At 45.4% G+C, this 15,490-nt stretch overlaps 1 pseudogene; it reads left to right on the forward strand.

The window, feature by feature from the left end:
* The first annotated feature begins 13,113 nt into the window (after positions 1 to 13,113).
* LOC142570764 (uncharacterized) lies at positions 13,114 to 14,246 on the forward strand (annotated as a pseudogene).
* The last annotated feature ends 1,244 nt before the right edge of the window (positions 14,247 to 15,490 follow it).

The following is a 15,490-nucleotide window of genomic DNA, read 5'->3' on the forward strand; positions in this document are numbered from 1 at the left end:
TGACGTCGTCGACTGGGGTTGTTCCTTTGACGGCTGTAATTGATACTGGAACCTAGATGTCCATATTGAGTCGTCACCTCCGTCGTCGACTGAGGAACGTTCTCACCCCAGCTACTACACGAGCGGTACGCGTGGCCGATGGCAGCGCTGTTGGCGTCACTGGAAAATGTAGTTCGCGTATAAGTAACACCGACCGCCACGTTCCTGTTCTTTTTACAGTGCTGACATATTGCCCCATGAACTAATCCTAGGACTCGGCTTTATTACGGCGCATTCACCTTTGATCGACTCTTCTGCCGGTTCCCTTTGACTCGAACTTCCTCTACTCCCGCCTATTCGCACTGAACTGCCGAAAACTTTAGTACGACCGCCTTCATCCGCCTGCAGCCTAAAGACTCGACTTTCATCGATTTGCTGTCATCTTTTCCTGTGCCCGATGTTTATTACGCTGCCACGCCTGTTCCTGTGCCCTGTACTGTACCCCACTCCGTCGTCACCGTCGCCGATAACCGGACATGCCTCCCCGTCGTCGATTTTGGTATGACAGAGGAAGTTCCAGCCCAAGGCATATCGGTTACAATGCTGCGTACTATAAGAGATGACCATTTCACGACGTTTTCAACAGACGTCTGCTCAGATTCTTTACCATGTCCACAGGATGCTATTTGCCCTGACGCAACATTTCGTTCCATGATTGCTGCAGACCTGTTGCCTGAACAAGCCGCAGCTCTGTGTCGTCTTTTGGTTTCTTATCACGACATATTCAACCTCAACAATCGCCAATTGGGTCAGACTTCAATTGTTAAGCATCACATAAATTATGTTGATGCCAGTTCTATTCATCGCCGGCCATATCACGTTTCTGCTTAAGAGCGTAAGGTTATTCAAGTCGAAGTGAACCAGATGCTTGCCAAAGACATCGTTGAACCTTCATCGAGCCCTTGGGCGTCGTCCGTGGTGCTTGTAAAAAAGAAAGATGGCACATGGCGTTTGTGCGTATATTTTCCTCATCTAAACTGCATTGCTAAGAAAGACGTCTACCCCTTGCCTCGCATTCGCGCATTCGCGCAACAATATCACCTTTCTCCTCGCTCTACAACCCTTTCCATTCAAAGCAAACGGTATTTCTATGTAAATCTCTCTCGCAAGCTGCAGACACTCGTCGCCTAAGCTTTCTCCTCCAGAATATCCCACAAAATGTTATGTTCTACGCTGTTATACGCTTGTGTAATGTCTAAAAAGGCCCCATATAACGGTCTGCTTTCGGCTCTTGATGTTTAAATACACTGAGTAAGAACAAAAAAGTTATCATCCAAATACTTAGCTATTGTGAAGCCAATGTGAAGTTATCCCGAAATTCCATTATTATCTGCCGATGCTCGCACCTTTAATTTGATTTCCTGCATTGCTAACCTGTCTATATGAGTGAATTCTATCTTTCTCCCACTTACCTTTATAAATTCAATTTATTCTACTTTGTCCCCAACCGTCTGTTATTCGTCTATCTTTTAGGGTTCTTCCACCAGAGCTTCCTTACTTTTCGTCCTAGGTCATTATACAGCCTAACGAGAACATCGTCTAGTCCTGTGGCCGTGCGAGTAGGAATTTTCTTTCCGGCTTTCTTCCAAATTAAGATTTATCAGCACCAGCTCCTTTTCCATCTGGTACTCTTTCATGCTCTCTTTTTCTTCATCCTCGTCATTGGAAGATTCAGCTGTTATTTTCGGATGTAATTTGCTGCGGCTTCCCCTGCCAGTTTGTTTCCATCTTCGTCTATGATATGTTGTCGTATAGTTGTTGACTTCCTGCCTAATACTTTTATGTGGTTCCAAAGTGATCTAGGTGTGGCCTTCTTTTATGCACGTATTTCTGACAACCAACATTCACGTTCACCTTTTATTTTTGCTTGCACCAGTAATTGAACCATGGAGTTTTTCTCCTTGTATATTTCCCATTTGCTGGCTACTTCATCCTGCGACAACTGCGCCTTCTTTGTCTGCCTGTGCTCTCGGGATGCTTTCTGTCATTCGGCGATCGCTTCTCGCATCTCCCTGTTCCACCAGCTTATCGGTTTTTTTTCCTTTCCAACGAACATGTCTTTTCTCTCCGTATTTCTGTCGTTATTACACTTAGCAGCTAACTATATTCCCTCTCTTTAATTGGTCATTTCCAAAGTTCTTCCTTGACTCTTTTGACAATATTTGTTAATTGTTCAGCATTCAAATTTGTACTGGCCATTTTTCACTCCTTGCTCTTGTTTCCAGGTGCATATCCCATTTTCAAAGAGATTCGTTTATGATCACTGCCTATGCTGCTATACCCTCCCTTATCAATGACCATTTCCCCCAACTTATCATGAATTTCTTCTGTCATCAGACAGTAATCAATGGTCGATTGCGGGTTTCCCATTTCCCACCTGATTGGCCCGTCACACTTAAGCCCTGTATTCGCGATAATGAGGTAATGTGGCTCACAAAGATCCAGCATATACTTCGCGGTGTTTTCGGTATAGCCATGTAGATCCTCTATGTGGGCATTCATGTCACCTAATGGGATGATTTCGGCATCATTCCCGAAACACTTAATATTAGCATTTATGGATTCCACTAACTCTTGATTCTTCTCTGTGCAATTAGTTCCGGTCCACAGATACGTTATGTCCAGTCAAGTTCTTTTTTTCACCCATTGTACCTGATAAGCAAAGCTGCTCTTGACATATTGAATTTACTCTTTTCCGTTTGGCCCCATGATGGATAAGCATTCCGTGTCCCCCTCCCTTTCTTTCCGACTTAGTTCTGTTGCACCATTCCAAACATATTTCGCAATAACTGCCTTCCGAGTCTCTAATGTGCGTTTCTGTAACAGCACAAACCCCTTCTTGATCTTTATTTAACTGCTCCTCTATCTCTGTCCACTTTTACTTTCTTCTGCCGCCCTGCATGTTGATGTAGCCTAGTGCATTGAAAGCTGTTTTCTTGTTTTCCTCCTATTTCTGTTATTGACGGCGCTGCTATATTGAGGTACCCCTACGGGACCTTCTTCAATACTGCCTATTCTAACCTCCTGAGCACCCGTGGGCCCCCTAAAAAAGCAACAGCGGGGCCAGCAAATTGCCAGCCCACTTCTCATGCAAACTTGCAATTGAAGTGGTTCCCATCTCGTTCAGAACCACCACCCCTTCTCACCTCCCTGTTTACTTAGGCAACCTCGAAACCTTTCTCTTGGGTAATTTCCCATATCTCCTCATTAGCAGCCACTACGGCTCTTTGTACCTGACTATCATGTACAGGCACCTCCGGCACTGTGCAAACTATGATGTGCAAGTGAGAGAACAGCTCGAGCAAGTCGTCTACCCCCTTCGCCAATCGCTAGGCTAGTCCAGTCCCTTTCCTGTTTAGTACGTCATTTAGCCCACCTGCTACTATGACAAGGTTGCGAACACGGGCATTTTCCGCGCGCTTTGCTTTTGCTCGCTCCAGGACCGAACCCAGCCTCCGCCCCGGAAATGTCACTACCGCCACTCCTTTATCGCCTTTCATCCTTTCCAGAATTGCTTCTGAGCTCCTAGCCAAGTTTGAGTCGCCGGCGATAATCACTATTTCACTCCTTCCTTCTTCTCCCTGCTTCGCTTTGTCGATTTAAGCGTGATTCGGACTTCACAAAGGGAATTGGCCACTGTGGTCCTGCTTTATTTGCGTGGCCGCGTCAAGGTGGGTGCCGTTCTTTGCAGCTACCCTCTCACCACGTTGCACGTGTTCCACGTACTCTGCTGGCACTCTTCCTGTCACGTCGGGGGACTGACAGGAGCACCAGTCACGCCCATTCTCGTTCACAATGGCGGCCCTGTTCTGCTTTTGCTCGGCTGCTTGAAGTCTTTTCCCACTACCTTCCATACATGACGCTGCCTTTTTAGCTCATTTTTGAACTCTTTGACCTGTTTGACAAGCTCATTCTGGAAAACCTCCATTTCCTGCCGCCTAGTATCAACAGCACATTGTGTGCCGGTTGATTCGATGCCATCTCCATTCTCATCTGTCTCCTCATCTGCCTTGAGGGACCCCCCGCGCACTGCTTGCTTTCCCGTCTTTCTCGCCATGTATTGCATGGTATTTTCTAATGCAAATACTATAATACTATAATAAAGCAGAGCACGTGCCTTCTAGAAAAAACCTATAAGCACAGACTCTAAATCCCTAAAATGCCGCAAATTCTCACTAATGTTTTAAAAGCAATCAATGCCGCGCAGACTTCACGTATGCCACGCTTTTGCACGTGCTCAACTACGCGGCCACGGTCTCCCATTCCTACCGAAGCAGTATTACCGCTACCAAGACACACACAGAAAAGCCACTAATAGCTATTACTCTTGCCACTTCCAAGCTACTACTTCAAGGCTATAAAGACTTAACTTCCCACCCGGTTTCACGTGTTGAAGCACCAGGCGCGAGAGGACGCTCTGACTGTGCTGCAAAGCCAAATATGGACGACCGCACGCCAAGTTTCGTCCTTGACGCCAACGCTCGTTTCTCCCCTGGCGAAACGATTTCATCTCCAACATGTGTAGGTTTCCGCCGCGGTTTCTCTTAGCGGTCGCGCCTGCGTTCAATTCGCGCTTCGCGCGAGACATCTCTTGTTTGCGACGGCACCTCTTCGGATGACCGGAAATTATGACTGTGTTGTTAACTGTCACGACAGCAATGTAAACACGAAAGGGTTGATGCCACCAGTGAAATTCTCCAGATTCACAAGAAAACGGTACGAAAAAAGCAGACGACAGACATGGATTACTGGGGTGCGCCGAGCGAAGTAAACAACTGGCAAACGAAGCGAGCTCGTTCATTGACCACTCCTGAGTGTATGACGGTTTTTATATGTAACCCACATGAATTTAATAATTACTCGGTACATAATCTTTTTATTCATATAAAAGCTTTCAGTTGTTCGACGAGCGCTTGTCCTGTCTTCTTTCTCGTGTTTCGTTTGTGTGTGCGCTACCCAAGAATGCAAACCACTTCTGTTGTATGCGCTAGCAGTGGCCGGAGTTCAAGCGTGCCGAGAAATTGATTATGTGCACGATGCATTGAACATGACCGGAGTTCGTTCCCGCATCACCACTGCAGCGATCGATCGAATTACTGGACAATACACGCCCGCGTCTTGGTCGCACCGGCATTGCTGAAGCAGGAATGATTACTAATACTTTCAATTTCCGTCTCTTGAGCACTCTTAAAAAATGGCCAAGCTGTCTACACTGCTGCCTCTATTCCATATTGTAGGGGACGTACTAGTTAAAGTTGTGTGCACATGTCGTACTTGTGCTATACAGCGATATATTTTGTTTATTTCCGCACAGTGTCGATGGAAGTCCGTTGTCGCCATCGAGGCAACAGATTGCTGGCCGCATTGTCGGGAAGCGTGCTACTGTCAGGGGCAGTGCACCGATTTCATCGTTACTGCGGGATCTGAGCTGATATTCTTTAATAAACGTTGTGCGACGCCAAACTCTGAGCCTTCATTGGCGATAATGGAGTTCCACAAACTTGTTTTGACAGCATGCTTCGTTTGTTCTTTTAAAAGGCCAGGGTACTGGGCACGTGCACGTATATTTCTTCACTGTGTGTGCTACCGTAATAAGCAGCGAAAAGACGCACCAAGATGTGCGCGCAACGTGCACAGTCTTTATTTGACTCGAAAGGAAAACAAAGCACTCAACAATGATAACTATGGGGATCGAACACAATTAAACAAACGTATACGATTAAGTGAAAGTTTTAGGTTAAGACAACGAGCTGGAAGTGATTTTTCTCGACAGTCAATCACTACACCAGACAGACCTAGCCCACCGGCGGGGAATTGGACACGTCAGGCTCCGTTAGTATCTCGTCATGTCCCCAGCGGCAGCGATGACAGCGCTCATCCTGGAAGGCAGTAAAGTGTACAGTGACTTGATCAGGGATGTGTTCATTCGCAGCCCGTCTCAGTCGCTGACGATGGTGGATCGAAACCTATCATCGGGCGACTGATAGAGGGGATGGTGCCCCAGCGATACTTTCAACGAGCCCCAGACATATTAAATTATGTTGGCGCCCGGCGATTGAGGCGGCCACTCCAAGAGAGTGACGGTGCGCTCTTCCAGCAGTTCTTGCACAACACGTGCAGTGTGGATCGGCAGCCTTTCGTGTTAGAATATATACATAGTATGCACGTACGGCATTCAAGGATACTTCGCGACTTCCGGTTGACGGCGGCGCCATCTTGGGGAACCTATAGGCCGCTGGCCATGGCATGCACGTGAAGCTCTGCAAGTTTCGACTGCAGATGTGCCTTGCTGTGCGATATCATGACTATATGAGCTATGTACGGCTGCCGCAGCCGCAGCAGCTCGTCTGCCAAGCCAAATAACAGAGACCCGGGAACAGGAATGCTTCACCTGCCGAAAGTCATAACCTGGAAATGGACAAGACAGTTGTCGGAAAAACGGCGGCGCGAGTGGCTTGCGCATATAAACCGCCAGGATTTGAAGAACCTCGACAACATTCGTGTGTGCGGTCGTCATTTCATCTCAGGTAAGCGAACTATTATGTATTACAATTTGTATTTAGCTTAATTACGATCGTACAGAATTTGCTAGCTGAGAGTTTACAGCCGACACTCCCCGCCGGGCTCGGCGAGCATATTACTGCGCTTGCGGAGATGCGTGCCGAAAGTTTTCTCGATCCGTTGGTGAATGTACCGCGTTCGATCACTTGCGATGTCTTAAATATGCGTCGCCTCGTTCGGTTTGCAGGGAAGCCCTCAGCATTGATGGATGACGGGAACCCCGACTCGGCGCCGTCACAGCTCTTGGGTCACGGACGCAACGGTCCCTCAGCAGGCGAGTTGACCTAGCGCTACAACCACCGCATGAGACGTTCCAGGAAGGCGAACGCCGCCAGTACAAGTACCACTGGCGAAACTTCATATGCTGCTAGCGTGGATGCACTCCAGCTAGATTGTAGCAGCGGGTCTCGACTTCACAGTGCGTCAACCATAAATTGTACATCCGACGAGCGCCAATCCCCAAGCTGTTCGGCTGACCATGGCACCAATAAAGGTTTGTACTAGCAGCCTGCCTGGCAGTGACGTCCTTTTATTTCAGCATCCTTGGAATAAAAACTAACGCGCTTTCCTTTTAATTCTTGCAGTTGCTGTCACCCAGACAGACCTAACAATGAACGACATTGCGAGCATCGAGGTGGACAAGCAAAGGCTTGCGTCTGGCCTTGAGATATCAACAGAGCAAGCAAGGCAGTTAAAATCAACACTGAACTCCTTCAATGCAGACAACCAGAGGCTTGCCACTGAGCTTCAGAGTCAGGGAAGCCGAAGGAGCAGCTGGCGATAATAGAGGCATCACTCCGTGATGACAATGACGAAGAGATTTTTTACACAGGTGTATCAAATTTCTTGATTTTGATGGCAACTTTTAATCTTATTGAAGTGGTGGCGAACCTCACGCCCCAATATAGCTCGCCTAAATTTCAGCTGTTTGTTCTTTTTTTTTTGATGAAGTTGAAGTGGAACTTTCCTCTACAGGATCTTGCTTACAGATTTGCCGTTTCGCAGTCCACTGCAAGCAGGACCCTGGAGAAATGGCTCCATGCTGCATTTTGGAGGCTTAGATCACAGATAGTATGGCCATCAAGGAAGGCAATCCAGCAAACAATGCCACAAGCATTTGTGGATTCATTTGTGGTGAAAGTAGCGGTCATACTTGACTGTTTTGAATTCAACATTGAAAGGCATCATCTTTGCTACCCAGAAGCGCAGCATGGTCTCAATACAATTGGAGCAATACTGCGAAATTCTTAGTAGGGATATCCCCCCAAGGTGTAATTACATTTATATCTGAAGGCTGGGGTGGAAGGACAAGTGATAAACATAGCGCTGAGCAATGTGACATACTCGACAAACTAACGCAAGGGGACGTTGTTTTGGCAGACCGAGGATTTGACATTGGCGACAGCGTGGGCCTGTATTGTGCAGCATTGCACATCCCTGCATTCACCAAGGGTAAAAGCCAACTTTCAGCGCTTGATGTCGCTCGCACGCGAAAGTTAGCGAATGTAAGGATCCATGCCGAAAGGGTGATCGGCTATTACTATGATCGGCACTATTATGAAATCTATTCAACCGATCGACTTTGTCATGTGTAAGCAAGGGCATGAGTACGCAACACTGGACAAGATTGTCACATTGTGCTGCGCTCTCACAAATTTGTACCCTTCTGTCGTTCCCGAGAATACAGGAGCAGCTACATAATTCAGTCCCTGTTGCAGAATTGTATAGAGAAACCTTTTTGCTGTCATTTGTGCATGCTAGCAGGATTCTTTCCGCAACTGGCATTGGCAGCGTACTTTTGATTTGGAACTACATGTTTAGATATGTTTAGATACGCAAAGAGGCAGATCATTAACATATATTAAGGAGGTTACCAAACACAAAACCCTGTGGAATGCCTGATATCAGTGGAAGTGGACTAGAAGCATTCTTGTTTATTTGCGCAAAGTGTGAGCGCTTAGAGAGAAATTGTTTAATACATCTTAGGACATTGGGGTGAAAGTTAAGGTGTTCAAGCTTTAGAAGTACGCGTTGATGAGTAACTTTGCTGAAGGCTTTAGCAAAGTGAAGAAAAATTGCATCAGTCTGTGCAGTATTAGTAGCAGAATTTAAATGTAAGCCATGAAGGAAGATGCCCAATTGAGTTTCTCATGACAGTCCTTTACGGAAACCGTACTGCGATTGATGAACAAAATCCTGTGAGTTGAGAAAATCCTCTATGTGAGAGAATAAGACATGAATCAACCACCCTATATCCTCCCCGCAGCCCGAACATCTCATCGTACACGCCACACTTTTCAAGTGGGCCGCCCTCGCATGCGCACTGCTACCTTTTCCGCCTCATTCTTTTGCCATGCCGCTACAGATTGGAACAATCTGCCCCACCAAATCTCCGCCATCATTTGCCCTAGTACATTCATGGAGAGTGTCACTGCGCACTTTTCACAATAGAAATAACTTGTGTTAATAGACTTATATGCTCGTGCAAGTTTAGTTTGTATTACTTAGTTCTATGTATTTGCGTTGACGTATGTAACCCTTTATCACATACAGTTTTTTGTTGTTGTTTGCGTGTTCACTTATGTATTATGCAAATTATGTACTATTGTATTCCCACCCCTTATGTAATACCCCTATCAAGGGGTCTTTAAGGTAATAAAATGAAATGAAATGAAACATGTCTCATGATTTTGCAAGGGATGCTTGTTATCGAAATTGCACGGTAGTTCAGTGGCGAATCTCTGTTACAATTGTAGACCGGAATGACCTTTCCGACCCCCCACTCATATAGTAGGTTGCGTGTGGTTAATGACTGGAAATTTTCAAGGCTAAAAGAAGCGGAAATAATTGTAATGTTTTTAGGAGCTTAGAAGTTAGTTTGTCAGGGTGAGCAGATGGCGACAACTTGAGATTATCTATTAAAGTACTGATACCGTTGAACGAAAAGATGATGTCAGGCATCTCTGGCATAGTTTGCGCAGGAAAATCTGGAAGAGGCTTGTCGGAATCTTGGGTGAAAACAGACGAAAAAGTTGCATTAACCACACTGGCACAGTCAGTCTGATGAGGGATCCCCTATTTCATTTGGAATACTGATTGGTCGGTGTGATTGAGGATTTACAATGTGCCAGAATTTCCGAAGGTTATCTGATATCATGTGACGAAGATTTTTATTACAGAACAAGTGTTTAGCTTTGCGGATAGTGTTCAAGTACTACTGCTCAGATTTATTATATCTTGGGGCACCATTAGCACAAATGTTTATTCCGAAATCACAAAGGCAAGACTGAATCAAAGTTTTATGCATAGAAATATTCTGATAGAATGTTTCTAAAATACTGTCTCAAGTACTGCTTGTGTAATATCTAAGCTCAAGCAACAGAATGCGATATACATTTTAGCTTCAAATACTCCTTATGTACCGTTACAGTAGCCTACATGGAAGTAAATGCTATTGAAGCTGCATGCACTAGTTTTCCTGAAAACAAGGGTCTGGGTTAATGCAAAGTCATTGTGTTTACAAAAGGTTGTTGTGGCAAGGCAGAAACACTACCTTAATTTTCAGTTACTCGCTTTCATTTGTGCCACGAACTAGTGTGTAGACAACCGTTAAGCGGTACTCTGAAATATTACGTGATGCTCTCGTCTCTGATGCAAGGTTGTTATGCACATGTTCTTCATCGTTGTTTGGTTTTATTATTACTACTTCCTGTACAATCTGTACTGCTCTATGTATATATCATTTTCTGTCTATAATTGCTGTTTTATCTCCTATTCTGGTTCTGAAGATATTGCTCAGTGTATCATTTTATACTTTGTGCTAATGTATTTTGTACGTTATACATCAGAATGTGTAGTTCCACCCCTCTCTGTCCTTCACGAGAAGTGCTCATGGTACCACAAATAAACAAAATATGCAGGTACAGCTGGGCAACTTTATTAACAATACTGCCAAGCTCATGCGATATGAAAGCATAAAGCAGACACACTTCTAAAGCAGAGCATAAATAGGGTCATAAAAAGGGAGAAAACATTTACAATATTCAAGGATCGCATGTAACACTGGAATATAGGATAACATTGAAATCCAGACACCCCCTAATAATAGTTAATGCAATAGTAGCCAAAAGAACAGCGAAGTTTAAAAATAATGCAGTGAAATGTGTCAAAAAAGTCTAGCATATAACTAGCTGATTAGTTTAATAGAATAGAGGAGACAAAAGGGACATGCACAAAATGTCAACACAAGGGAACAAATTTAAATGCCTTATGCACAGATCATACTCAACACATACATTATTACTAGGATATAAGAAAGCCAAGTAATGCAAACATTTATTAGGTAACCTGCTACGAAAAAACACACAGGTAGCACAGTTGTTATTGGAACTGATTTTCCCAGTAAGGATATGAAAATATTGAAGGACATGGTCCTTTTCTTGCTCAGTTAACATCTAATAGGTTGCTTAGTTTAGAGTGAGACGTAGAGTACGACTGACTGTTTTTGTTTACCCACACTGGCTGTGGCTTCTGTCTGGTTGTGTCCTTGGCTGCTGGCACTAGTGGCACATTCTTGGCAAAGCCATAACTTTTGTTTTGGAGCACGTCTTATTTCGAGACTTGTATAGTGGAACCACTTGTACTTACATCCAAAACCATCGCATGCCAGCAGTTTCCCTGCTTCGGGGCCCTGGCAGTAGCAGAAACTATTTTTCTCAGTGCTGCTGGTGGATACCTTGTTTGTCCTGGTGGAGTACTGTGCAAAGATAACATGAGTGAAAAACTCTCTTGCAGATGGTAACATCTTTTCTAAAAAGGCATCGTCCCTCTTCACTCTCTCTATGTGCAAGGATTGTGGCGTCCAGACGACAAAATCACAATACGCAACACGACACACAGCCACCTGAGTCTGCACTTGAAAATTATATGCATGTGTCCGCTTCAAGCGCCGGATGCCATTGGTGAGCTCGATGCAGAAGTTGTTGGTATTGAGTGCACTCTGTATCTCCTTACATGTATGGGCACTTAACCTCGACAGTGCCTTTTCCACAACATGTGCATTCAACAGAAGCATCTGGACTTGCTGCTAGGTATGGGTGTGTAGAGCTTAGGTACACACCTGCCCTGTGATTTGTAAAGTCAATGAGCCGCTTCATCATTTCTTGCACATAGCTGTGCAGTGCATCAGTTTCGTGCTGAAGACCCCAAGCTGTTGCTGCAGAATAAAATTGATGCTGTTCAGGATAATAAATTGTCTTTACCAGGCTTACAGAAGGTTTACTAACTGTTGTTGTGCACGCATTCTTCATAATTGGCGCAGTGATGCGCCCAGCTCGATATGCATACCACTTTTGGCATTTCGCTTGATTTTTTGTAATGCTTTCAACAAGCTCAACCATTTCTTAGCTTACTGTGAGCTCCATGAGGAACTTTTCTGCGCGTGTAATTAGTGCAGGCCGGTCGTCAGAACACGCGTCTGCACATGCCAGATTGCGAAGAAGTTGCGGCTCTCTTTGTCGCGGTGGCTGAGAGAGCCCACTGTACTTTGGGTGTGCCATAAAGCGTGCTGGCCTTACGCCTGATTGTGCCACATTCGCATAGAACTGCTTCAGCTCTTCGTCTGTTGGTGGTGGTGACACTGGTAGCCTTGCTTCTGTATGATCATCTGTATCCACAGCATTTGAGTCAGGATCCATGCTCTCCATTTGTTTCTGTTTTTTGTTGAAAAGACGAGAAATCAATGTCTTTCAGGCGCTTATACTGTGCGTGTGAATTATGCGCTGGCAGCCACACGCTGCTTTTTTATGTCACGTTCTGGCATCTCTAATTCGCACAGCTGTCTCAACAGCAAACAGTGTTGCTCCGATGTGTGAGCACGCTTCACCCAGCCCAGCCATGCAGGTGCAATGAGATGTGACAATGACCCCATTGGTTTCGGCAAGAACGCACACCTTCTGTAGGGGGTCCCGTAGCCTATGAGAATGGTTGACCTGAAAATAAAGGCACAAATAAAAGAACTGCATATTAAGCACCTTTCTTGCTGTGGTTATTCATGATGGGTTATTCATGATGGAAAGTGGTGCCCAACTCACCCTCTGCACTGAGAACATGACCACTGGCGTACTAGCTAGGGAGGCCATCCCCCCCCCCGACTTCCCCGTAAAAACATTCCTGATATGTCACTGCACATGCCCAAACAAGAAACCAAATTAAATGAGAAATATTTCGTGGTAAATTCAACTTCTCGAAGTTTTGCTCCGACAACATGAAAAGAAAAATCATTAAGGGCATACTTTAGTGCAGGCGGAAGCCAATGCAGCTTGCATAGCGAAGGCTTTTTAAACGTTAGCTTGCAGCGATCACGCAGCTACGCAGCGTTTATGTTTTCACGTGATGTCACACCGTCGTCTGCTAGCACTCGTCCGCCAAGCAGGAGTACTGCAACTGATGCGTGCGAATGTTTCGGTGGTCTTTCAGCGTTGATATTGTAATTTGCGAACTATCGCGTACTAAATGACGGCAACGGCCAGGCGGAAGGAATTCTGCCTTTTATATTTTGCCGACCTAGTGGGTCCGACGCGTGCTCGCTACGAAGCGAAAGTAATCATGTGTGACGGCATTGATCCGTTCACGTTATGCGCAGGACTGACACGACGACGGACGTTAGCTTCCTGCCGGTTACGACGCATGCTGACATTGTAAATTCTTTGGTGCTGTCGACGAACCATGTATCGCTCACTGAAATGAAAGCGTACAAGTCTCTCGAAGCTCACAACTACTTCACAAGTGGCTGCGTGAGCGACGTGACAGCAATGCGGCTACCGTCCAAGCGTGTCATCGTGTTGAGCGAGGTAAGGTTGCAATCATTTTAAAAATATACTTATATATCCATACCACTGGAATAACACTGTTAACAGGGTACCCACTTCTGTGACCTAGTTCCTTAGCTGTTTATTGCGGCACCGTGCGCTTCTCACTGCCCCAAATGCTTGACGTTGCTGGGCATTGTTTACGACGCAAAATACAATATTTCGCTCTTCGCCTACCTAAATACTGCCTTGTGAGACTCTCGTTAAATGTAGGCGTAAAAAGTTGAGCCCACTGCTATAACAGTTAACTCCTTTTTGCACTATTAAAAACAGAGTTACTAGGGCAGAGGGGGCAGCAAGGTGCCATACGGAGCTTAAAATGGAAATTCTCGCTGTTCCAATGATCGGCTAAAACTAAAGGCAAATATATACACGGGCCCAGTGTAGACATATTAAGAAGCACAGCAAATAAATGCTTGCATTTAGTCATTCCTAAGCATAAGTGAATCCATTCTACTACAGGTCGGCCACACCCAGCGCCTGCGAGAAGGTCCACTGAAATCTTGGATACTGGTTGACAGCGACGGAAGCATATGCACAGCACACTGTACCTGCATGGCTGGTCCAGGTGAAGCCTGTTCCCATATTGGTGCAACACTTTTCGCAATGGAGACCGCGGTGCGCATCAGAGAGCGCTTGACGTGTACACAAAAGACAAATGTTTCCCTCCCCGCACATCGCTCTTGCACAGAGTACAAGAGACTCAAAGACATTTACTTCACATCATCGAAAGAAAAAGAAAAGATTCATGGATGCCATTCCTGCGAGACCATTTGACAAAGAGCAACAAGTCGGTGCAAAGCCATCAGCTTTGCCACCTCCAACAGTGGAAGAGCTTAGAACCTTTTATTCGAACGTTGATGATGGAGTCCCAACATCAATATTTATGATCCTGCCAGAGTACAGTGACAGATTTGTACCACCCAAGAACAGTGAGCCTCCGAACCTCCGAGAGCTGTCATGTCACGAAGCACAGTCTGAGAACCTGCCAGTACTTCTCTCTCGTGCCAAAAACATGTTCCCTCAGCTGACCATCACCGAATAAATGGTGCATCACGTAGAAGAGGTGACAAGGCAGCACTCGAAATGTCCAGCGCGGTTTAAATATCGTGCTGGAAGGATCACAGCTTCAGTGATGAAGAGCGTATGTAGTACCACTATAACTCAGCCCTCAGCGAGCTTGCTGAAAAGGATATGCTATCCCAAACTGCAGTAGTTTTCAACAGCAGCCACACGGTGGGATAATGGTCATGAAGCAGATGCAATTGCAGAATATGCAGCTGAGATGAAAAAACACCACACTAATTTCCAGCACAATAAGACGGGCGTTTTCTTGAGCACTAAGTACCCATACCTAGCAGCCAGTCCCGACAGTTCAGTAACAAGCACATGTTGTGGGAGGGAACTCGTCGAAGTTAAGTGTCTGCATTCAACAGCTCATACCACAGTAGAGCAAGTGGCTGTAAACAATGCTGACTTCTGCCTCAAAGTAGTGAGTGGGAAGCTGCACCTGAAGCACAGCCACACCTATTTTTACCAAATTCAAACACAGTTGGCAGTGTGCGATCTTCCGTACTGTGATTTCATGGTATGGACCCACTATCGATGTGTGTTGAGATAATACAGCAGGACAATATTTTTTCGACAACATCAATAAAACAGCTTTCAATTTTTTTACTAAGGCAATCTTGCCTGAGCTGTTTGCAGGATATTTCACAAAAAAGAAGAGCATGAATTCTTCAGCTAGAGCAGGTACATTTCGCTACTGTCAAGGACCAGAGCAAGGAAAAATGCTTGCATGCGACGGCAAAAACTGTAAGTACGGCTGGTTCCACTACAGCTGTATTGGAATAAAGCAGGCACCCAAGCAAAAGCAGTGGTTTTGCGACGATTGCGTAAGCTCGAACAGCAGCCAACAGTGATTTACTCGCTGTAGCCAAAATCCTGCTCTTTACTTGTGCAGAACATACCCCTGCAGGACTGACATTTTTATTATGTATATAGGACTTGCGTGGTTTGCA

The sequence above is a fragment of the Dermacentor variabilis genome, chromosome 2 (genome assembly GCF_050947875.1).
Source record: "Dermacentor variabilis isolate Ectoservices chromosome 2, ASM5094787v1, whole genome shotgun sequence".
NCBI classification, from domain to species: Eukaryota; Metazoa; Arthropoda; class Arachnida; order Ixodida; family Ixodidae; genus Dermacentor; species Dermacentor variabilis.